At 30.9% G+C, this 27,014-nt stretch overlaps 1 protein-coding gene across 2 annotated transcripts in view; it reads right to left on the bottom strand.

The window, feature by feature from the left end:
• The window catches only part of LOC139492473 (integumentary mucin C.1-like), an 85,335-nt gene extending 59,172 nt beyond the window's left edge, over positions 1–26,163 (bottom strand). The window contains exon 1 of one of the 2 annotated variants that reach the window (XM_071280652.1): positions 25,967–26,163. The gene's annotated coding sequence lies outside the window, so the exon portion shown is untranslated. The remainder of the gene's footprint in view (positions 1–25,966) is intronic. The other variant, XM_071280653.1, reaches the window with a different exon arrangement.
• Positions 26,164–27,014: the final 851 nt, after the last annotated feature.

Here is a 27,014-nt window from a genome sequence, read left to right as displayed (position 1 = left end):
GTAGATTACATATATACAATATTGCTCTACGTGGAAGCTTTTATGGGTGGAAAGACCCATATTATGAATAATCTATCAAAATGATAATTCAATGTTTATACTTGGGAGTATATAACGAAATTTATATATGTATACCAAGGTCAATACGACCTTCATCGTTTACTTTCAGCATTTTACTTTACTTTAGTTAAATGAGGAATTTGAGTTTCTTGAAAATATGGGAATTAATAGTAATCACTGTGACTTTGTTCTTCTTAAATCATAACAATATGCATTAGAAAGTCCTTAATCTTTAACATAACAGAAAAGTCATGTGATCGGTACCGATTGTTGCCATTTATCTAAAAAGTAAAATCACTACAATACTGAACTCCGAGGAAAATTCAATCGAAAAGTCCTTAATCAAATGGCAAAATCAAATGACAAAACACATCAAACGAATGGACAAAAACTGTCGTATTCCTGACATGGTACAGGCATTTTCAAATGTAGAAAATGGTGAATTGAACCTGGTTTAATAGCGCTAAACCTCTAACTTGTATGACAGTCGCATCGAATTCCGTTATATTTACAATGCTGTGTGAACAAAACAGTAAATGTAACAATTAGAAATAGGACAGAATTGGTTAAATTACAGATCTGACTATGCTGATATTTAAAGATCTAACACCACAAAACAAATCGCTCGTGAGTATCGTCAACCAATTCCTGATGGCGAACGTAAATCTTGGATTGTGTCGATTCCGTCCATCTTCCTCAAAACTCTGTTAGGGAAGTTTCAATGTTAGGAGCTGATCTCTATTAACAAAGTTCGTATAGTGATAACATGCACGACCGTATCGTAACATAATACCTGAGATATGTAAGCGCCATACGATGGCGCAGAAGGTACATTGCTATTAAGAAATAGAAAGTTGCCAATTGGAAAGTTGAAGTCAATGAGTTTGTCATAGATTCTATTTTGTTGTCGTCCGGTTGTGTTCATTTCAAGAAATAGATCAGGAAATGAAGCAGACCTATTATTTTGTATTCATAATTTCTCAACTTCACTGTGATTTATGAGATTTGAGCATTTCTTGAAGAGAAGTTATAGAACTTTTCAAGATGTTTTGTTATTGTGCTTGAAGTGTCTTTGTCATTTCATGTTGACATGGGTATACAAGATGTACTCATTGAATAAAAAAGTGTTGAGTGAAAGGACTTTGTTTGATTTTGACTTCTTTGCCTTGAAAAAAATGTTTTATAAATTCCGCCTCGTATGCGTACAAATGTTAGTCGAATATCCAGAATGAATGGCTATTACAAGAGTTACAAGAGATAATCGTCAATTGGTGCATAGCTAGTACAAATTTAGGATTATTTTCTTCTTCAAATGAAAACTCTTACGGCTCTTTACGAGTACATAGTTGACTATCGAAGGTGTATTGATATTACAAAACGAAATACCAACTGTCCATTCAAATATCATTTCGACTGCCAAGCAACATCCTTTCACATGATTTTTTAACATTAAGATATAATAAAGAGCTAATCCAAATGAATAGATTTCTTCGAATGGTGTTGAAATCGGGACAATTTAGATTGGTGTTAGGTTATGACTCATGTCTAATTTTGCGTCAAATATGTCGATTTCGAGATGGCAATGCTATTGTACTTTCTGACAACCATTCATAAAATGAAAATTACAGATTTTAAGTTGCATAACCTTAGACAAAATGGCTGCATATAAAGCTTACATTTAATTTAATATAATTTAAAAATAGGCGGGACAGAAAAGGGTTCGATTCGTTTGACGGTAAAGGACAACCATTTATATGTTTTTGAACCGTTTTAATTTTCGATACACAAAATGGTTAAATAATTGAACCAAATAGGTTTATAGCGATCTCATATCAAATATGAATAGTTGTAGAACTCTTGAATTAGGAAAACGCCCTCACTTTTTAATGTCTAGAATGATATTACTTTTTCGCATGTGCATGATTTGTGAACAGCAGTTTTAACATAAATGATATAAAAATTACTGAACATGTATTAAATTTGTTTTGATTATGGCAAAGTTGTTTTAATATTAAAAGAATATAACATTATACTCAATGAAATCCAACTATCTCATCAATTTTCAATCGGTAATTTTTCAATTTTTGCATAAACATAGTTTTAGTTTTCTTTGGTGATAACTTTCTCATGTATTTAAACATTTAACTTTCAAAACTTCTGATTTCGGGCGTTCTAAATGTGAATTTATCTATAAATAAGCTTCAGACGTTTTATTTACATATATTGCATATCCATTAATATCAATACACACAATGTACTCTGTGCATCAGATCTAGTCATAGTTTGTAACATAGTGGGGCCGTAAGTGTTCGTCACATGATTTTGGGGTAATTTCTGGTATAATTTTAAGTAGATTGGTATCAATAGAAGCAAATTTGTCACAGGTTTATTTGTTTATCAGGGTTGTATTTTTGTTGTGCTTCATTTTCATTTTCTCACGAGATAAACATAAATATATTTTTCTATTCAGAAATTTCCTATTTCAACCAAAGAAAATTGTAAAATTGTATTATCTGTGTTCACACAAGGAAAAAAAAGAAAAACAAGTGACGACAAATAAACAAATGTCTTTAGACAACTATCCATCTTTCGAAGCCTTGTTTATAAATATCCAACCATAAATGACTTCAAAATATGTTTTTGAAAAATTGTGTTTTTTATAACATATGTAGCAAAAAAATGCAGATAACAAACTATCTTTAACATAAAGTCAAAACCAATAGGGAATTTGATTGATTTGTGACCTTTTCTCGCTATGAATTTTTGTCATCGAGCATCAATGAAAAGATAGTTATTGTCGAAATGCACACTTGCTGTAGTAAAACTGGAAACTTTTGTATCATTAGCGACAACATTTGCTGCAAAAGGTTACACACGTAATAAGCCGGTTAAGTAAAACGATGAGACATTTCATCAGTTAAACTCATGCTTGTTTAAGTTGTTTGGGTGGAAATTATTTTGTTAATCATATCCACGATTTCTTTTTACATACGCAAAGAAACGAATGCCAATTCTTCCCAATTTCAAATGTGGTGACTTATTTTAGATACTAGTATTAGAAAATGTGCCTGCTTGGTAACTGTCATGGTGGTAATATATTTGATGAGCCATTATGTACAAAGAGATGTATTTGTTATAAAAAAGAAACCAATAAGTAACTATAGTCACTAACACTAACATTTATAGAGTTGCAAATTCTGGACACTTTGTTTAATTCCTTTAAATTTCGAATTATATTTTATAGAATTGTATACAGTTGATCGAACGAATTGTTTAATCAGCTACTCTATAAAAATTCATTAAACGCATTAAAAAATTCTCAATATTTAACCAAATACATTTTTGCACAAAAAAAAATAAAAACACATATTATTTGTTAAATATTTGTTCATTTTTATTGTGATTAAGATTATAACACAATGTTGACTTTTGTACCCGTATTTTGACATTTTTACCTAATATGCTTGTCTGTTTTTTTAACGCATCGTTGTCAATATGATATAATTTGATGCCACTGCCATATCAGTGAGAGGTTTAGCTAGCTATAAAACTAGGTTCAATCCATCATTTTCTACATAAGAAAATGCCTGTTCTAAGTCAGGAATATGACAGTTGTTATCCATTCGTTTGAAGTGTTTGAGCTTTTGATTTTGCTATTTGATTAGGGACTTTCTTATTTGAATGTTGATCGGAGTTCAGTATTTTTGTGGTTTTGCTTTTTGCTTGAACGAATTGTTTAATCAGCTACCCTATAACAATTCAATAAACGCATTGATGAACTCTGACTATTTCCGTAATACATTTTGAGCCAAAAATTAAAAAACATATAATTCGCACATTTGTACCATTAGTACCTCTCTGAAAATACTTAACTCAGTACAGGTGCATATTTTATTTTTAAGTAATTTAATTATTCATATTTTTATTAGTAAATTCATGACGAACCAAAAAACATTCTTTAAAATTTGAAAGTTAAAATATCTTTTTATGATGATTCCAGTAATTTCACTTTATTTAGATTAGATTTCAAACGAGAAATAAAATTTATTCAGCTATTTAAACTTATTGTTTGATAACAAGTTAACAGTTACTACGGGTACAGTGAGCATATTCAATAAGGTTATCACTATATGTAATGAGCCGTGGTCGTATTAAAAATACATGAACAGATATTATGCAGCAGCAGTGGGAATATACATCAAATTTTTCAATTTATGTAACTTCTATTATTTAATTCCTTTTCATATGTACATTTATGCGTTCGATCTTTTTGTTGTGCTTGGGCGTTTTCTTAATTATCCACGGATTTGGAACATTGAGCTTTTACCTTGAAGTAAAAATTAAAAAGGTCTACATTAAATATAATTTTTTGTTAATGTTATAAAAAGTTGACTGATTTGAACCCTTAAAAACCCATAATCATCGAACATTTATATAACTTTGATGTTCGCTACTCAGTTTCAAAATAAATAGCTTTCCATAACACTAGTATATATTGATAGGGATTAATTGAGAAATCAAAAAAAGCAATAAAAATATAGGGGTATATGTGCTTGTTTTTGAGATATTAGCCATTGAAATTTTAGCGGGAAAATGTTCTCTCTTGATTTTCCATACGTTTATCATTTTCAGTTAAAGTTCTCCAAACCTATTAAAAAATAAAGACGATTTTATAATACTTTTAAAAATGGTTTATAATTATACATGTAAAAGATTTATATAAAGAAAAATGGGGATCCATGGGCAAAGTTTTTTAAGGCATTCAAATGGATAAAACAGAGGATTTCGAAATTCTGACCAAAATTCCAAAACATGACACGCAAACATCCTTAATACTGCATGGCAAGCTTTTTCAGTTTTATAACAGACGTACAAGTTATCTATGCTTCTAAAATATTTTCCTTGTTTCACGATAATTTTTGATTTGAAAATTGATTATTGGTTGCTTGACTTCCAATGGAAAATATATCATGCATGTTCAGGACGTGAACAAATGTATCTATAAATACAATAGGTATTAGAAGCCGTCCTGGATACAGGTCTAGGAAACTTGGATATCGACGGGAAAATGAGGATATATGGTATTTGATATTGATAGATATTTAGCCTTACAGAAGGCCACGTACAGCCAAATGGACACCCCAATTCGTAGAGGGTTTTATTGCCAGTCGGAGGAAGTCCAATGGTGACCATATTTTATACCCTGTCACTCTTTTGGGGTTAATCATGTTTGACTTATAAGCCTAATATGTTGGTTTTTTTTTTATATTTGAAAACTTTTATAGTATAGTAACTGAATGTTTCAAATTAGTTTCCGATTATTTAGTAATCTCCTAAATCAAAAGTTATTGGTAATTAAAAGTTCCGGATACTATTCGATACGTTAACATCTCATGTTTTAAATGTTTTAAGAGGAAGTGAAGTGATTAAATTTTATTACGTAATCGCGTTTTTAATTTAAATGCGTTTTATGTATGCATTGGAGAGGACTAGCGAAAGATACCAAAGAGACATTCAAACTCTTAAGTCAAAATTAAACTTACAATGCCATGGTTTAAAAAAAATGGATCATCAGACAAACAACAGTGCAAGACTTTAAGTTTCTCCATTTTTTTTAATTTTTTTTTGTTATTTACAAATTATGAAATATCTTGGTTTAACGTCATTTTAGAAAAATATCCACTTCAATTGGAAAACATTTCTTAAAACTCAATTTCAAATAACTGTCAGATTTTCGTTTTCCAATTCCTGATTCCTGATTATTTGTTCGTTTTAAGAGAAAGTAAATTAACAAACATACCAAATTCTAAAGCACATTGAAATCAGAAAGTCACTCATCAAATCACATAAATGCTGAATTGCATGTATGGGCTGATTAATGTCGTTCAATAGTTATCAAAGGTACCAAGATTATAATTTAATATGCCAGATGTGTGTTTCGTCTAAGACTCTACATAAGACTCATCAGTGACGCTCAGATCAAAATAGTTATAGAGCAAAACAAGTACAAAGTTGAAGAGCATGGAGGTCCCAAAATTCTTTAAAAAGTTGTGCCAAATACAGCTACGGTAATCTATTCCTGGGATAAGAAAATCCTTAGTTTCAAAGTTTTGATACAGGAAATTTATAAAAATGACCATATAATTGATATTCATGTCAACATCGAAGTGCTGTCTACTGGGCTTGTGAGTCCAAATGTACTATACTAACTTGAAAATTCTTTCTACAATGCATTTCACTTGCAATTTCACATTTAAATTGAACAGTAAATTACTAAGTACGTTTTAATTTTTGCTGGAAAAACCTATTTTATACAAAGTTGCATGACCCATATTTTACTATCACCTATCCTTGTTGTACATGTTATATTATGAGAAAATCAACCATTTAGAAAATTGATGATTTAACCTTCATGATTCGTTGTTGTTCAACTAGTGTGTAATTGAGATCACATAAAACTCAGTAAAAAATACATTAAATTATATCTTCAATTTCTAATAAAATTGAAACATCCTCCTAATTCAATAAATATCGAAAATTGCCGAATTTTTTTTTATATATGTGTCCTTAGTGGCGTCAATATGAAATTGAAAAAAAATAAAGAAATACCAAATGAGATGCACTTCATTTAATAAATATTAGTAAATAGTTAATAAAGGAATTTCAGATGAACATGTTTTTGTTGGTACCAATATGTTATTCGAAAGTTTAAAAATTGTCAAGTATCAAAAGGGGGCTGTTAATCCAAAGACAATAGTGAAAAATAAAATCACAAAAATACTCAACTCCGTTGAAAATTCAAAACGGAAAGTCCCTAATCAAATAGATAAATCAAAAGCTCAAGCACATCTAACGAATGGACAATAATTGTCATATTCCTGACTCGGTACAGGCATTTTCTTATTAGAAAACGGTGACTTAGATCTTGTTTTATGGGTAGCTAAACCTCTAACTTGTGTGACAGTCGCATAAAATTCCATTATATTGACAACGATGTGACTGTTAAGAATTTTCAAATTGAATTATATTTTTTTCTATAATTCATCAATCGGAATTCTAACGCTCTGTCCAATGTTTGATGGAATTTAAGATTACCTGCGATGGTAGCGTTAATTGGTGATTAGTTTACATGTATAAGAGGCCAATATTAGAGTAGTACACTCTACATCCATTTACATGTAATTGTCATTTTTTAGTAATATGTGCAGATATAAATAAGTTTTATTTCAAGCTCATCTAACGAGCAATACAATTGAACTTGCGGGCAATTTTGTGTAAGAAACAGTGTTCTTGTCCAACGTCTTTTGTGCATTTTAATATTTCCTTGCTTACTTTTCGTTTTCAGAGATTTTGTAATTCTTATAGGCCACATGTAACTCTTGCCTTTTTATTTTTTCCATTAAAATCAATACAAATGGTTGATTAAGTTATTATATTTTCTTCTTTTTGGTCATAAAGCTCTTCAACTGATTCAGTTCTTATACATTCTTGGCATCAAATATTCAGTTTGAGCATTTCTGAAGGAGGTAAATCTAGAAAAGTGCTTTCGGCACATGAAAGAGGAACGAAAGATACCAGAGGGACAGTCAAACTCATAGTTTGAAAATAAACTGACAACGCCATGGCTAAATAAGACAAACAGACACATAATAGTACAGAAGACGCAACATAGAAATCTAAAGACTAAGCAACACGAACCTCACCAAAAACTGGGGTGATCTCAGGTGCTCCGGAATCTATGAAGTGTTATTTTCATTTATGATAGCACCAGTTTTCATGCCGGAACTGAGTCGATATCGCTGCTGTTGGTTTATTAGTCCCCGAGGGTATTATCAGCGCAGTATTCAGTAATTCGGTAATGTCATGATTTAAAACAAATCTTTCTTAAACTGTCTGTTTATAATGTAAGAAATAAGTAAGAAACAAAGATTTCAACTCCTTCAGGCAAAGTTGAATTAAGATGGATGTAGCTATTAGTCATATAGCTATTTAACTGTTTCGGTTTGTATTATTTTCTGGCTTTCAAATGATTGTCTGTAACTAAGTGCTCTTGAGATAGGAAAACTCAGAAACGCGCTCTGAACGAACGAAATTTATTACGTATTATTTACTTCTCTTCTTACTTTCTTTGAAAAGTTAACCCAGATTTTTGTACCTTGAATTGTGTGATAAGCTGACACGAATTTATGAATTCTGATAATGAACAAAATACGATTCTTGTTCTATTTCGTTTAAACCAAACAGAGGTTCTAACTGATGTGTGCACGACTCTATCGTCTACATGTGAATTCTCTGTGGTTTGCACGCGAAAAATTTGAAGAGTAGTAAACATTTTGATTTATCAAACGACATTTTTCAAGTCAACGACATTGGTATTTAAAAAAAACGAATTCTATTTGAAACTAATGATATAAGTATCCGTTACTTTGAAGTTTTTCTACTACAGCTCGTACTTTATGGTTGTGCTTGACACGTATTTGTCTAAAAAGATGATGTTAGGATATTTCAATAGTCTTATTTTTACGCATAATACAACTTTTGTTCGTTGTGTAATCTGCCTTAACAAAAATTATATTTTCAAATTAAAAATCGTTTACGAAGATTAAATGTCAATGCCCAGAGGTATCAAGTATATGAGGCATATATTTTTCTGTTGAATATTTATCGATACGGAAAACTATTTCCAAAGAATTTTAACTTATCTTATGTATTGACAAAGAGTCTTTATAAGTTGTTATTAATTAACTACACTGTTATTGGACTTAATATGATGAAAACTGCCTATGCAATATAAGGTGTCAACTCGGCCAATACAGAATCACTCGGCCAATATAGATGTTTTTCTGTATTACAATGGAGGATGAAGCCCATTTTATTTTATACTGCAAAAAATTGCTAAACTAAGAGATAACTTTATAGGAAATGTAATTAAACATATGCTAGATTTTATGTCCTGGCAAAAAAATGAAAAAATTAAACATCTTCTTTGTCCTCAACCTCAAAAGAAGTAGAAAGCTTAGGGTCCTATTTTAAACAGGCATTAGAACTGAGGACAGGGGACTCTTGATTTATTTATAAAATATATTTATATAACATATAGATAAATTGTTTTGCTTTTTTGCTTTTTTGTTTTCATGCTTTTGTTTGTTAAATGTATTTTGTGTATGTTTATATTATTTGTCACAAACTTATTGTTCAGAGTTTATATGACATTAAATATTTGAATTGAATTGAATTGTATTGGCCGAGTTATGATCCGGCCAATACAGGATTTCGGAACGTCTCTTGATTTTAGATCGAAAATCATGATAAACACAAGCTGAAAGTAAACAGTTGTTTGAGAGACGCAGTTTCCATCCACTCACCATAAACATGCTGAAACGTTCAGTATGGCATATAATTCATGCTAAAGACGGTCACATTCATTTAGAAGGCATTTTGAAATCAGACAATAGAATTATTTCAGGTTTGGCAAACGAGTAGATTATCACAAAGTTCATTTCTTGACGACCTCATTTCACGATGGTACAAATCGATTTACTGTTTACCTTCGCTTCTAATGTTTTGTAAACTCATTTATTTTTAAACCCGAACCAGGCATATGCATTCTGTAATTGTACAATTTTCGTTCTTTGGTCATTTGGATTATGGATAGTTGTATCATTTTCAACTCCTACATTATTATTTCTTTTTTTTTTTATATATCTGCATTAACACATGTAATGGCAGTACCTTTCCAATCACTATTTATGTGTTGCGTCTAAATTTAAGTTGTAACACTTCATAGTGACTGGAAAGGGTAGAAAAATTCATCAGATGAGCAAATGCTGAAGACACCTGGAAACAAAACCAGATCATTTGTTATTGCATCTTATTAAAAGAAACTGAGATTTGGATTGTTCCACTTCAAGGTAAAAATGTTTATCTCTTGTCAAATAAAATTAAAAAAAGTATTGTAAGACTGTAGTTAATTAATAAAGATACTATTACGTGTATTTCTGTATGCGGGCTATGTAATTGGTCGGAGGCCAACTGCATTGGCCTTCGGCTTCGCCTCAGGCCAATACAGCAAGCATCGGACCAATAACAAGGCCAATACAGAAATAGTTACGTAATAATATCATATTATTAATTGATATGAGCGATTCAGCCTTAATACGGATAAATAAGCATGACCAAATTGGTGACTCTTCGAGTCTCGGGTCCAATACAGCTAACCTCGAATCTATAACAGGGCCAATACAGAGACAGTCAATTTAAAATAACCGTAACTATATCATCTAGTTAATGATATCCTAAACCATGTGCATTATTCTCTTGAAATGTTAATGGAAAAATTGTTGCTGTGTTTCAAAGTCATTCATGTCTAACTGTTAAAATAAATATATACTAGTAACTGCTTTTAATATTTTACAGATGTTAAACTTTACCTTCAATATCAAACAGAAATTATTGTTGATTTGCAATCAAGAACGAGCGTTTTCTAATTAACTTTTGTTTTCCCTAGCGCCAATCAGTCATTTATGTGGTTTTATATCGGCGGGTTATTGAATATTTAATAGTGGTTACTTTCTCAAGTCTGGGATAGATTTGCACGCGATATGCAAAATGTAAACGCAGTATTTATAATCTATAAACAAAAATTATATGTTTAGACAACATGTAAAACCAAATTCATTTATTTTGACGGTGTGACTTCAAGGCTATGGATATGACCTTCCACCCCCTCCCGCCACCCAAAAAAGCTATTCACATTCATACATCTCGCATAAAGCGACGAGGATGGTCGTAGGTAGCTAGGCTTTTCAGTAAAACAGTTTTTCTACCCAAAATTTCTAGTTCATCATAAGATCAAACTTAGGTTACAAAAACAGACAGTGTTGATCTTTCGGAGGCTTAAACTGTTCTTAAAGTTTTGCTTTCGAGCGAACCAGATGATGGTATTTGTTCTGTATATAGGAGTCAAATTCATATATAAAAAAAGAGACGTGGTATGATTGCAATGGAGACAACAATCCACCAGTGTTCATAGCCATCATAGGTCACCAACCGTAGGCTATTTGAGCTTTGTGCATGCGCATGTTATGCGAAGCATATTTGTTACACACGACTAAGCTCGGCAATAAGCTTTTTATGATAAGGAATAACTGTAACAAAACAAGCTTTCGATATAAAGTATTTTCAATATAAGCCATTGAAATAAAGTTCCCGTTTCTATTTGTAGATATACGATTTTTCTAAATTGCACTAGTGCAAACATGACAAAAAAATTAGCATTAGAGGTAGTTTATTGCCTTCCTTTCATTTAAACAAAATTGTCAAAAAAGGACTTAATCCAACATTCAAATAAAAGAGGGACGAAAGATACCAGAGGGACAGTCAAACTCATAAATCGAAAATAAGCAGACAATTAACGCCTGGTTAAAAATGAAAGAAGACAAACAGACAAACAATAGAATGTGCGTAAAGATTCAAACTGCTTTTCAGCCGATTGCATTGCGTGTGTAGGTAAAGGTGATATCTTTGGTTAGCTTGCTTGCTAGCTTAACTGTGTTAACCGTGAATTCGTTATAAGTTAAGGTATACTTTCCTCCTTTAAAGTAGCATATTCCTACAGACAGATAGTTTGGTTATCTGTCGGACTAGTCTACTTTTAAAGGAGGGTAATTTACCTAACCTAATAATGACTTCATGTTTCAGCTAGCAAGCAAGCTAACCAAAGATATTGCCTCTACCTACACACGCAATGCAATCGGCTGTAACTCAAATTCTGCACAAATTCTTATCTCCGATCCTTTTTATATTCATCACTCATCAAAAGGCCAATGAAAAAAGTAGTGTTTGTGATTGGTCAAGTTGCACTTTTACTATCTTAACCAGACAGATGTTTTCAATTGAATTGTTTCAGTCATTCGTGAGTTGAAAGGAGCATATAACACGATGTGGTTTTACACAGGCATGTACTGTGGTTATCACTTCGCATACTCGTGTTCATGCTTTTTTATAACAGTAAAGTTTGCAATGTCATAAGGTACCTTTCTCAATATTTCCCGATTAAATAATCCAATCACGTCTGACTTGTAACCGAAATGTTTTATATAGTTGAATGTACGACGATTTGTGCGTAACGGAAAACAGATTGTGAATGAAGGGCGTAGTCAAAATTTACACCCTATAAATCAGCGATCAAACGTACAAATTTGATGCAGATCATTGAATTATTTTAATATAGGATTTCGATATAAAAAGGATGATTGATGAATATGATTCTTACAAAAAGGATAGGTTGCAGTAGTTGCATAACTTATGTTTTATTCTTATCGTATAAAAGAAAATACTTGTTCAAAAATATATTTTCCCAGATTAAAAAGTTATGTTGGTCCTTAAATTAAATTGCAAAATGAAACTAGAATACTACTTTCATGTAACTCAAGTTATTTTCTATTTTCGGTAAAATAAATAAAGTTTAATCTGTCTTTCAAAATGCATTTCGGGTATATATGTGAGTGCCTCAATGAAATAGCAAGTCAACACATTAACACTAAACCAAAGTCATCTTGGTGTCAACAAATCGAGGCTATTTAAATGTGTCAGAGCAACTAAGTCAGTGGTTGTCTTTTTTTTTCGCTCTAGCACGTCTTTCATAGTCGTTGTTAAATCTAAATTAAATCATATAGACTTGAGAAGGTTTCGATCTTGACATTTCTGTCTATACATTAAGTGTTCTTATATTGTGCCGTTACACCACTGTCACAGGTTAGGGGGATAATTTGGCGACAGCAAACTCGTTTATTGCCGCCACCGTGATTCTGTACATGTATGTACTAAGTTTGGAGCCTGTTAGTTAGTGGTTGTCGCCATGCAAGTTCTGTACATGTATGTACTAAGTTTGGAGCCTGTTAGTTAGTGGTTGTCGCCATGCAAGTTCTGTACATGTATGTACTAAGTTTGGAGCCTGTTAGTTAGTGGTTGTCGCCATACAACTTCTGTACATGTATGTACTAAGTTTGGAGCCTGTTAGTTAGTGGTTGTCGTTTGTTACTGTATACTAGTATCATATTTGTTTTTTATTCATTATTTTATACATAATAAGGCCGTCGAGTCGTTTGGATTGTCAATTGTTTTACATTTTTCATTCGGAGCACTTTATAGCTAACTATGCGGTATGGGTTTTGTAAATATCTGTGCTATTTGGTTTCTTTTGGAGAGTTGTCTCATTGGCAATCATACCACAATTTCTAATTGTTATCAAGTGCAACTTGACCAATCACAAACATTCTAATAAAGATATTGACGACAGATCATCATTGTGGATTTCTAATGAAAATATTGACGGCATGATTATGATAAAACTAGAAATAGTGTTTAGTTTTTCATGTATTTATTTAAACGATTTGGGCTTGGAGTAAATTATTGTGAAAAATGTTTTGTAGTTTGACATTCGTACCTCATAAAACAAAATCAGCCATTCGATGATTATTCAAATTTTAACATTTCTCGCTTTAGTTATTATAAATAAGTAGACCTTCGTTCATCGTTAAGTTTATCATGTAAATATTTATCTGTACGTTGTTGAAATGCACGACAATTAAAATAAAATTCAAATAATTTGTTTTTGAATTATGAAATGTTATATAATACTGTAAAGTTAATTTTGCATACACCACAAAAATTTAAATAATAAAATAAATAAAAGATATTTTATTATAGTGTATATATATGATCAACCTCAAAAAAACAATAAACATGAAATTGAGAAATGGATCAACACCCAGCCTAAATAGACTTATGGGACACTTAAAAGACGATATACTTAAAACGTATAATCTTAAGACAAGCACGAGAACTTTCAAAATAATGTGAACTGCACTTAAATACAAAATACTTTAACAGCAAAAATTAACATCAAAGTTCTACAAACTGCATATCCGCCCATCTATAACTTTTACTCATATAAAACAAAATCTCATAATTTTTCATATTTCCTATATATATAGCTATTTTTATAAATACACAACTGCTGCAAGAGACGCTTTTTTAAAAATCTAGTTTTATATTTGTCATAGTACTCCCGCTAAATTATCACGAAAGAGCATGTCTTTATTTATTTATTCCGGCTTACAAATGTGTTATTCTTTTAGATTTCCATAATTTCGATACTTTAGTTCATGTGGATACCAGCTTAAATTTATTCCAAAAACAAGAGTCTTGCGTATTTGTAGCATGAGAGTTTTACTACCACTGTGTCACTACCGCTGCTAGGATGAAATAGTTCCCCGATGGGATAATTCGCCTAATATCGAAGTGCTTTGATATATGTTCATGGCATGATTTAAATGATAATTTTGTTACTTGTATATATAGTCTTTGTCGGAGATAGAGAGAGTATTATAAAGTGGAATCTACACATTCAACGTTTTATATTGTCTGTAACTAATTGATTTATGTTTTATTGAAACACATGAAACTGTGCTTTAAACAACATGTGAACGTTAATACACGAGACATTAAAACAAACTATAACCAAAAACCGCAAGTGTTTATATACTGATATCCAACGGTATTTTAAAAAAAAGTCCGGTTAGTCCTGCTAAAAAAAATCTAAATATTTAAACTCCTTGAAAAGACAAAAAAAAATATGTACGCCTTCAAGAATAACCAAATTACATTAAAAAAAAATTCCAAGATTTTGTATATAAAAAAGTAATCCTTGAAAATGCACATATTTGTTTAAAACGCAGTTACGTTATGTTTAGGTTAAAAAAAATATGATAAAAATTAATCCGTACTGTTCACATATTGGAAGGTGTTAAATTATTCACATTTGAAAATGACACAGTATTTTTGAGATAATCCTTACGAAATATCGACAACTGTGGTAAATTCAGTATTCTTCAAAATTTCATGATCAGTCCATTGACATCGGATTAAATCTTAAATCTCCCGCTTGACAAATAAAGTGTTTGTTTTGTATATTGGGTTGTCTGTACTATCGAATATAAGTCGAGAAAATTGTCTGCTCTCAAACAAAATATAAAAATCAGAGATTATAGGTAACATCGTGAGCAAGAAACCAAACCCAAACGCTCTCTTGACCCCATGCAGTCGCTGACATAATCAAAGCTACCATATAAGACAAAAGGTACACGTAAAATAATAACACATCAACGTCCAAATTAGTTGATACGGAAATAATTTTACACTCAAACTTCTAACACTCTAATATTGGCCGTTGTCTTCAGAACAGATTGCATACAGTAACATCATTAACAGAATAAAATGTTCGATGCCAAAAGAAGATTAATGTGATTAAAAAAAAAGCTGTGGAAGCTAATTGTTCAATCTTGTTACAAACCATAGATACGAGAATTCAAATAAATAACTTTAAAATTGAAAAAGAAAAAGGCGCAATAATTACACAACACCAGTATAATCAATACGATCATTTAGATAAAACTGAAGACAGCAAAAGCTATTATAATAGATTTATTTTCCTTTGAGTATTTCATAGGAGGAAATATTTATTTTCTATAATTTCCGATTTTTGTTTTACACTATCTCTCTTCAAACACGTAGTCTTCATATGACCCAATTGCAACATATCTTTACAAAAGGAAATAGCTCGCGCCACAATTTATTATCCCTGCTTCAGAAACATACTATATATAAGAATTTAATTTCTCCAACATTCAGATTAGGCATGAATTACTTTGCGTCGTGCAAAATAAATTCAAAAGTAAATCTGACTTAATAAACTTAACATTTATGTTAGGATCAAATGTCAAAACATTCCTTTTAAGAGTATCCATTTTGTACCTCATACGTATTTGAACATTTCACGTCGACCTTAAATATTGCACTATTACATTGGATATATTAGTTTCTGGAGCTAGTAGCCGATGTATTTAATTGAGATAGGCGTATTATAATGGGTACAAAGTACGCATGGCATTTAATATGAGATTTAACAAAAATCAGGGGTGCGGCTTTAATTGAAAAAATAAAATTTGTACTTTTCATGATACTGCTAATCAAATCCACGATATTTAACATTTGAAATCAATATATTGACCGATGAGTTTTACATCACTTTTTGATCGAGGTACAGATTATCAAAATATAGATCTGTCAGTTGTATTTGTCAATTAGATTTTTACGACTTCTGTACCTTAAACAGTGAATGTTACACTTATGCACTGTAGGTACATAAGACGAACCGCAGTTTCGAATTTAATTAAATATTTATATTCCATTTCCTGCACGCGATAGGTACAAAATGGTGTCCTATTTTTAGTTCCGGAAAACAACGTTTTGGTATTCAGAGAATGCAACTAGAATCTTAAAATTCTTGTTTTTTCCAGTCAGTTACATTGAAAGTTAGTGGAAAATTACAATCAGAATCATACTAGTCTCAACCTATGTTCTTGTAAGTCATCAATTATAAAGAACTATTTCATTAATATCAGGTGTTGAAACCAAAAGTGATCATGCAGAACTTAAACAAACTAAACTTCGCAATTTAATTTCACTACCGCATTAACAAATTTTCAATTGAGAGTTAAGAAAATGTCAAACACAACTGACAAGGCGGAAGTGTGATTATTGGTCTTTTTTTAGGTCTTGTGGCGAGTATTTCGTGAAATTGAGAATGGAAATGAGGAATGTGTCCAAGAGACAACAACCCGACCAAAGAGCAGTCAACAGCCGAAGGCCACCAATGGGTCTTCAATACAGCGAGAAACTCCCGCACCCGGAGGTGTGCTTCATCTGGCCCCTAAAAAAATGTGTTGATGCCAATTTAAGACAAATACACTAAATAAGTAAGCACTGCAATGTGGTTTTTACGGGTTCGAGTGTGAGTAATTATGACTGTAACTGGAAAAAGACGGGTATTTTGAAGAAAACTGAGCAAAAATTCTAGACTTGCATGAAGTCAACGAACCTTCAAAAATAGTTTTTCAGTGGTTCTTTCACATGCAGAGAGCATGATATTCTCAAAACACGAGATATCAGATAAATGATGTCAGCATTTGAAATTTTGATTAGAAGTGGTGGTCTATGTAACCTAATTTCTGTAAACTTTGGGGTAATGGTGCAGGAAAATAAGTTAACGCTTGTATGCGTTAGGATGTATATGAAAATTCTAATAACCCCAAACATCCTAGACTTAATCTTATTTTTTCACAAAATAGTATTTTAAACTTAATAGTCCCAAGTTTTAATGTACATGGTAACACACTTTTAACAAACTGGTTGACACTACGACGTCTAAATGGTGTCAATATATTCTTAGATCTATAAAAAATATATACATTTAACAAGTCTACTAAAAATAACTTTTCTAAAAACCTAATATGGTCTGTATCTGTGACAAAAGAAAACTAAATCTTTGAGATATACTTTTTGCAGATATTTGTTTTTAAAGATGATTTAAGAGTGTAACTTATAACATATTTAAAAGCAATGTACATATCTATACGAAAATGTTTTGACCATAAATGTTCCGGGCATGACGGTGTATCTTTACATCTCAAAATCCAATGAACTAGTTTCGGAAAAGTTTGTTTTAAAAGACAATTTAAGAGTGTGACTTTTGATATATTTAAAAAAAAAAGTGCTGTACATAGATATGAATATATTTTAAAGTATCTGGATTTGATAAGGAAGAAACAAATAGATTTCATCATTTTCTGATTTTAGTTTTCTTAGTCTTAGATGTCACAAGTCTAATCGGACACGACAGTGTATCTATTGCATGCGTCGCACAGAAATACATACTGGTAGAAAGTACGGGATATGTTCCAAGGACTCAATTCAGAAATTAAAAAAAATAAACTTTAACAAAAGTTTTATTTTTTTTAAATGATCTTTCATCTTAAAATAATCTTTCAGAGTTCTCTTTATTATATCGATAATTAGTGGTAAATATTAGTACAGGCAAAATCCGCTGAACAGCTCGGGCGGGTTTTGATGAATTTAAAAAAAAATGTATATATACGCAAACGAGCAAGACACTTTTCAGATGCTTTCGCCTTCTTTCATTTGTTGATTGTTTGATGATTGCTTTAAGCCGCAATCTGCGCAAAAGGCAATACCGCCGATCATCCTCTGTTACAAGCATGACATAATGTGCATGCGCATTATTTGCGTAGTAAAACGTCTTATGTGTTTGATGATTTAAAAGAAATCGATATTACTCGAGTAATTAATCACAAAGAATAATAAAACCATCATAAAATGGTTGAACTCGGTGAGAAATAATAAAATATTATATCATTGAGCTGAGCATGAATTAAATTTCTACTTGTTAAACTTTCTTTGATGGCTGATAAAAAAAGACGATGTCTCTCTACCTTGTTGTTTACGTTGATTTCTACTTAAGAAATGATTTATCAAACCGTTAGTTCTGCATAATAAATTCTTTCTTAATATTATAAAATGTCATATTATATATCATCGGTTTTGAATGGTATGCATCAGACAATATGACTGGGAATCAACTTAAATGGACCTAATGCGTTCGATCAGTCCTCAGTATTTATCAACACCTAAGTATCTAAAAGATGAGAAGTGACAAGAAATAAGTGCTAAACCTATTATCCAGAAGATAAGTTTGACTTGTAACATTTTACTTAACTGTGATATCAATTAGTTCACCACCGATTGGGTTTAGTGCATAAACAGCATGCATTTAAATTTAATAGAACGAGTTTTCGCAGAAACAAGTATCATTTCTTTCAGCCTAGAAGCTCTTTCCTCTGTGGTCCAACATTCTGACTAGTCATTGCAGATTTGTTGTAAGGTTTTAAGGACACTAAAATGTGTACATCCTACTGAATTAAATGCAGTCTTTACTAGTGTATACTAGTATAATATATTTGTTTAGGGGCCAGCCTCCGTTTGCGGGAATTTCTCGCTGCATTGAAGACCTATTGGTGACCTTAAATGTATACAGTATACTGAATTAAATGCAGTCTTTATTTCCAACATTATAACCATGACATTACGAAACGTTTCAAGAACACTAAAATGTGTACATCATACTGAATTAAATGCAGTCTTTATATCCAACGTTATACCCATGACATTACGAAACGTTTCAAGAACACTAAAATGTGTACAGTATACTGAATTAAATGCAGTCTTTATATTCAACATTATAACCATGACATTACGACACGTTTCATGGACACTTACAAATGTTTACATCATACTGAATAAAATTCACAAATGACATTTGATATCATTTAATCAAAATTTTTAATGTTAATAAGAAGTATAATAATACAATGGAAATTGATAAAAGTCAAAGTTCATATTTCTGCCCTTTGATCATGTTGTTGTCTCTTTGTCACATCCCCCATTTCCATTCTGATTTTTATTGTATATGATGTTAAGATAAAAAAAAGACTGCAAAATTTTATTATATGCAGATGATGTTACCATACTATACTCTCATAAGAACCCAGAAGTTATATCGGAGAAACTGGGTAAGGAACTGGAATCTTGTAGCAAATGGCTGATTGATAATAAATTATCACTTCATTTGGGGAAAACAGAAACTATTCTGTTTGGGTCAAAACGTAAATTATCTAAAATTCGTAACTTTGATTTCCTCGCAAAATTGTGTGAAATATTTAGGCCTTAATATAGATAATTCTCTTTCTGGAGAATTTTTTTTAAATGATATTATTCAAACGATAAATTCAAGATTGAAGTTCCTATACAGACAGGCAAAATGTTTATCAGAACAATCAAGAAAGACTTTAGTAACAGCTTTAATTCACTGTCATTTTGACTATGCCTGTTCTGCATGGTATGCTGGTGTCAGCAAACAATATAAAGATAAGTTGCAAGTATTACAAAACAAATGTGTTAGATTTATAAAAAAACACAGGATATAGATCAAAAGTTGACCATAATGTATTGAATAGTATTGGTTATGTTAACATTGAAAATCGTGTTAAACAATTGAGATTAAACCATGTACATAATATTTATTACCACCATTGTCCAAATTATATGTATTCAAATTTTACAAAGGTGAGACATTTACATCATCATTTTACACGAAATAGTGAATATAACTTCTGATTTCCACCAGTAAAAAGTCAACAAAAAGACACATTTTATTTTAATGGCATACAAGATTGGAATATGTTGCCAATTAAGGTTAAAAAAAATTAAGAAAATAAAGGATTTCAAAATTAGCGTCAAAGAGCACTTAACCAAAAGTTATAGTGCGGCTTCATCAGACTCCTTTTTATATTATTAATCATATTTTTATATAAATTACTTTTTATATGAATTTTTATGTCATATTAATTTGTGTGTTATCTTTTTCTGTATGCTGAACACTATAAGCCGTTTACATGAAGGGACCCCATTGGAAACAAGCTTTAGAGCTTTCATGGGTTATCCCTGATAAAATATAAGCAAATTGTTTCATACACTTAAGGATACTGCACTCATAAAATGCCAATATATTTTACCATATTATGTGTTAGTATTGTCTTAATGTATCGTATATATTGTGTATTGTAATTATAAATATGCTTGATATTTTATTGAATAAAATATTATTATTATTATTATTATTATTATTATTATTATTATTATTATTATTATTATTATTATTATTATTATTATTATTATTATTATTATTATTATTATTATTATTATTATTATCCGTTTTATATGGATAATCATTTAACACAATCTCTCTCTCACCCGCCCCCCCCCCCCCCAACCCCCCTTTCCCATTTCGGAAATTTCAAATCAAATCAGAGATCCTAATAAGTTCTCTTGAGAAAACGTGTCAAAATTATTTTGAAAATTCTGAATCAATCAGGCGGAAGAAAACTTTAGACCATGCATGATTTTTAATTTATTATTCGTAATTTTAATTTTAATTTTCTTTTAATAAACCTTTTGTAAAGGGGTAATTGCTGTCTATCATTTTGTGTTGAATATGTTTATGTAATAGTTTCCACCGCCCAAATATGACATTGATAACAATACGATAAATGGAGCTAATGAATATGTCAAAATCTATTTTAACACCTTTTAACGGTCTTACTCATATACTTTTCATCCAAGACGTTATAAACATGTGAATTTTGTCAAAGTTTACATCTTTATAAGATAACAAGGTATACTTATATTGAATAAATAGAATTCAACGAGGCATAACGTTCTTCAATGTCTTGCCGCCCATGATTTCAAAAACCAATAATATTAAGTTGTTTATTTACTAAATTTGATTTTCATAATTTTATTACTTAGCTACCATTGTTAACAAGATTGTGATAGTACTAAAAAGTTGTAAAATATGAATTTCATTTTGCTCGGTGATCGATATTTCACAAATAATTACATTAGATGTATGTTTCATTATAATATTTTATTCTGATTGGCTAACTGCACATCACGTGTTATTCCGTAAGCAGTTGCATTGCTCAATACAACTTTTCACTCATGATAACACGTGCTCCAACAATAAAGTGCACAGGTGAATTAAATAATAAGATATATAAAATTCGTGTTTTCATGATCATAGCAGTTCAGTTCAGTTCAGTTTCTTGTATATTCCTCCATTAAATGTGGAGCACTACCCAAAGGGTATAGTTTGAGCAACTATTAACACCTTAAAACATAGGGAAACAATTTATTATATTATATACAGATGACTGAATTTGGTTATAATGATCACTAAATAATAGATATCATAATTAATTCATAGGATTGTCATCATAAAGTTTTTAAAAAATATATAATGATTTATATGTGCTAGGGTGTAGGAAAATGTTAAAATACAACTGCATATACATGTATTTACAAGAATTAAAATGGTCAAAAGTTTAAAATTACTTATAATCATAGCTGAGGGTGCTATACATATATCAGGAATAATAATGAAAATTTCCTGTAAGACTTATGTAAAGCTAAAAAAATGTAATTATAAGTATTGAATGCTTCTTTGTGTATCTTTATAGGATTGTAAAAGCGTTGACCGTGCGTACATTTTTAGAATGAAGCGCTTCCGCGCTTCATACAAAATGTACTTCGGTCAACGCTTTTACACCCCAATAAATTTACAAAAAGAAGCATTCAATTCTCAACACAACACAAGACCCGCAGCACAATGGAATTGTTTCAGACGATGAGTAAAGATGCATAACTGCATGGTAGCTCTGACAGTTCTTTGCCGCATACCAGGGGTTGAAGTCATAAAACTTTGCTCAGTGCTTGGAGCACAAAAATCATGCTCGAAACACCAAATACTGTATTTTGATTGGTTGATTCTCGAGTCTGAGTACAAAAATCTTGCTCGACGCAACTACCTGAGATTGGTTGATTGATTTATTGATGTTTAACGCCACTATAATGTTATTTCGTGGTTGTCAGTTTTTAATGATGGAGGAAGTAGAAGTGCCTGAGAAAACCAACGACCTTCAGTAGGAAAATAAACAATCCTAGTCAATTATTAAGATTGGAGTCAAGTGCTCTCATAAAAAATACCATAATTCAAAGTTAGTATGCTAGACACGTTTCAACTTCAAAAGAGAAATAAAAAACTCAACATAATGATTATGCCATTTAAAGCAGCTCAATGTCTGCAGACATAAAGAAAAAAACTCAAATGGGTAACACAAGCATTGAATTTGTTCTAAATTTACGGGTACGGCTATGTTCAATAATACTGTAAACAGTTTAATTATGTCGTGGGAATTTAGTGACTTATCACAGATATTTGTAATAGACCAATTGAAAGTGGTTTGCGATTTCAACATTGCAATCTTTTTGCAATTATATATTGATGTGGTTTTATCAAATCAAAAGACATCATGAGTTAGTTTTATTTAATTCATTTGTAATTTGAAAAAAAATATCGATTAAATGGGAATGGTTGTCTATCCATTATGCACCATCATCGTTCTTCTTACATAATCTATATTCAGTAGTCCATTAAATAAAATGTTAGAACACTCGATCTATTTTCTCACAAGATACTACAATTTAACACGTCCCTTAATCGATTAAGTATTAATTTCAATTGCATGTTTTCACGAATTAATCTCATTTCTTATCTAAGTTGAACATGGTTGTACCAGATGAAGAAATGTACAACTATGTTCTAGTCCATTATAGTATTCAGTTAAAAGATCTTAAAAGTATAGCTTTTCAAATTATAAATTAAAATTTTTCACTTAATTTCATCGGTGTCTTTCTTTAAGAGTACTTTTCAAATAGCATGTTTTCTGATTATCAACATTTATTTTCACCGTGTTGTTAATTCATTCGTGTGAACAATCCAATTTAAAAAAAGGTTAATCTTTTTTCTGTAATGTATTTCCTATTAAATTAAAAAAAAAAACTGGATACATAATGAATAATTAAAAGACCAGAGACAAAAGAGTATTAAAAAGGTCAGGGACAGCTAAAACAAATGAATATAAAACTACAGTGACTAATTTAAGTCGATAAGTGAAATGTGCACTTCCACGTCGTAGTATTGCTGTAATCTGTGCAATTCGTTCTGAGATTCTATTGCTATGCATAAACACCACCCATGAATATATTTTCGCTCTGGTTATGAGTTGCCGAAGCTGATTTTGAAACAAACTGAAACAGGTTAGAAAAAAAGTTCATATTTCACAGTTTCAAACTTCGATATTTGGTCAAGAATTTAAAAGGTTTGATAATTTATTCACCGATGACTTATCAATTTGTCAACGATAAGCTATTTTATGTTGATTTATCCGTTTTTTTAATGGTTAGTGATTTCTAATGCTTCATCATTTATATTGACATTTCATTTATAGTTATTGAAACACGACACGTGTCATTAGTTTATTGATTAATTGATACTTGTTTAACGTCCAGTGGCAAATACTTCATGCATGTTCAGGACGAGAACACATTGATGATAAATTCAATAGACATGTCCTGTAATTAAGGCCGTCTGGGATGATGGTCTGTGAAATTTATACTGTCACTGGAAAATGAGAGTTAATTGGATTGAATACAGCAATTCAGCATTGCGACAGGCCACCTACGGACCTGTCAAATGGTTGCAAGGGTTCTTAACTTGCAGCGAGCTAGGTGCTCTTTCTACACGATCGAGGCATCGAATTTTACATCCCCATTCTGTCTGGACGTGACTGTGTACTTGTATATCCCTCACAGCCAAATGTACGCTCTACTTTGGCAAGGATTTTTATTGCTCAAAATGACCATATTACTTTTCCCCAGTCACCAATTTTGTGTAAGTTCTGGAGTACCTCTAGTTTATACACGGGCTTAGAAGTGTGTCGAAAAGCTTCTACGATGTAATTTCGGGAGTACTGGTTTTTGAAACATTTTAACTTTAGTTTTCTGGATGATTGTTTGAACTCTTTTATCGTTTTTGTTGTTGACTATGCATGGTGTTGTTGGTCCTGTGACCTTTGGTTTTTATTGCCTGTTTTGTACCTTCTAATTTTGCATATGCCCATTTGTTCCATGTTTTAAGTTGTTGATATATTTATACCAACAATATTAAGTCAATCCAACTTACACAAAATAAATTCAAAACTAAAAAGTTATGACTTCGGCTACCCTTCTTGATTGATGAATAAATGATAGAATTATAATATAAGAATTTCAAAAAATCAATTTCAATTAAATTTTATCAATTTATTTTTCACAAGATTCATTTGAACAACTCTTAAGATGGGTGTGTGTGGTTCAAGGAAAGTTTAATCCACCTGAATTAGTTATCAATTTGCCATACTGATTGCATGTAATGGGCCTTAAAACTTAAAAATATATATTTAACAGTGTGTATCTGGACCTACATGACAATTACTACCAGTATTCACACTTTCCATTCATCTAGATACATTATAATAAGCTCCGCATCTCGTTTTCCCATTTAATTTACAATTTACCTATAACTTAACTCAAGACATGACAATTACCTTCACAGCAGTTTTAACTGGATGGTTATCTGTTAAAGATATTATGACGTGATGCTGCTATTGACATGAAGTTTACATCAATAAATGTTAATGGGTCAAATATCCATTTTTCAAAATTGTATAAGTACTTTTATGTGTTGGTAATTTGTAGAAATTTATTGCTTAACATAACGGTTCAAAATGTTGATTTCATTCATGTGTCGTCAACAAGGGATGTATGTTTCAAAAGAAATGTTTGTTATACGTCAATTAAAAAAAAATAATAACGACATTCTTCCCCCCCCCCCCTTTTTTTTATTTTGTTTTCCGATATTATTATGTTGCTGTCTCTAATGAGCAGTTAGCCTAAATATTCCATTATTCATATGTGAGTTTAAAACAAATATAAATTTTTTAACCATATGTATTTACAGTTTTGAAATTGGTCTAATTTTGAAACTACCGAATGTGTGAATAAAAACTACCAATGATAATTGTCTTTGAAAAAATAGAAACTGGCAACAAATACCAAACGAACATTATATATCGTGGCAGAGAAAATACCTTCAAGTTAATTTTTACATTGCTAGACAGTAAAATTGATGCATGTAATGTTTCTCAATCAAGCATCTCTGTTGTCATGTGATGTTTAAGAATAGACAATAGCTATGGCTTAAAATCGTCAATATTATAGTACTAAACAATGTGTTTTCGTCTACTAATAAATGAATGATAATTTCACTGAAATGGCGATTTGGTGAGATACTTTAAAAGAAACTAATTGTACTAACAAAAGGAGGGGACTACGTAATGCTCTTTTTCGTAACAAATTTGAATGTTCAATTACTATGGTCAAATTGATAATATATCAATCAAGATTTTTATCATTAAAAGCAAGTCACGTCATAATCGTCTTCTGTGGAATAAAGGGGGAGGGAGATAAAAGTTAAGAAATTATAACTTACTTTGATGTTTGGCTTGTTATCCGAAAACGAAATATATATATATATATCTTTAATTTCACTATATTTTTATATTGGTTTGTATATTTTAATCCTGTTTCAGTATATAATGTCCAAGTATATCACTTTTTTTATTTCACCACAGCAATGTAGTCTTCAAACCCTGATGGTATCTAACTTATACACGTATTTTTTAATTCAAAATTTCATTTTCATTTTTCACACGAGAGAAATTGAATAATGACTTTTAATTGGTTCGATATTTTTGATATGCATGAATATTCATGATAAAAAGGTTACTGCTTCAATGTAACGAGGGATGTTTTAACAGTTATTTAAATCTCCTTATTGCTCGAACAAGTCACAAAACTGCAATTTTCATACATGGATGGATATAACTTTCAGTTTATGCAATATTTAGGGATTGTATAAAGGTAAATGTTTGATAAATGATACTATGGTCTTATTCCGGTCGCATCTCTTACAAATATGGAAGTTTATATATATTAATCATTACAGGAAAAATAAAATTTAAAGAACTGTTGACGAGAGTTTACGTTAGTACATAAAACTGGTAGCTTTCGTTGTCAAAACAAAAAGACGTCTTTATTCAAAATATGCAACTTCAAATTAAGCATGACACATCAGTAAATGCATCAAGCGTTTAGCTTACATTACAGAAGTGCAGGGAAATCGATAATAATTACTAAGTTACAAATGTTTTGAACATATAAACAAATTTTCTTTTGATAAATCGATTTTTTATCATTATTCTAAAATATTCCTTACGCTTTTCTAAATTGATAAGAATGATTGACAACCAATGGAAGTTTTTAACGACCTTGACTGGCTATACAGCCCTTGCACGGTCGGAGAATGATTGAATAGGAAGATGTTAATGTATATAAGCTAATGAAATAAAAGCGAAAGTAGTTTACCGATGATCAAATATAGGTAACATACAAAAACCGGAGGAATCATATGAACTCCAAAAAGGGGGCGAGACCGGGTAAGACAACAATCCAAATATGTTAAAACATACATTAAGATG

The sequence above is a fragment of the Mytilus edulis genome, chromosome 10, assembly GCF_963676685.1.
Source record: "Mytilus edulis chromosome 10, xbMytEdul2.2, whole genome shotgun sequence".
In the NCBI taxonomy this organism is placed as follows: domain Eukaryota; kingdom Metazoa; phylum Mollusca; class Bivalvia; order Mytilida; family Mytilidae; genus Mytilus; species Mytilus edulis.
Note: the sequence above shows the minus strand (reverse complement) of the source record. Positions and strands in the feature narration are given on the sequence as shown.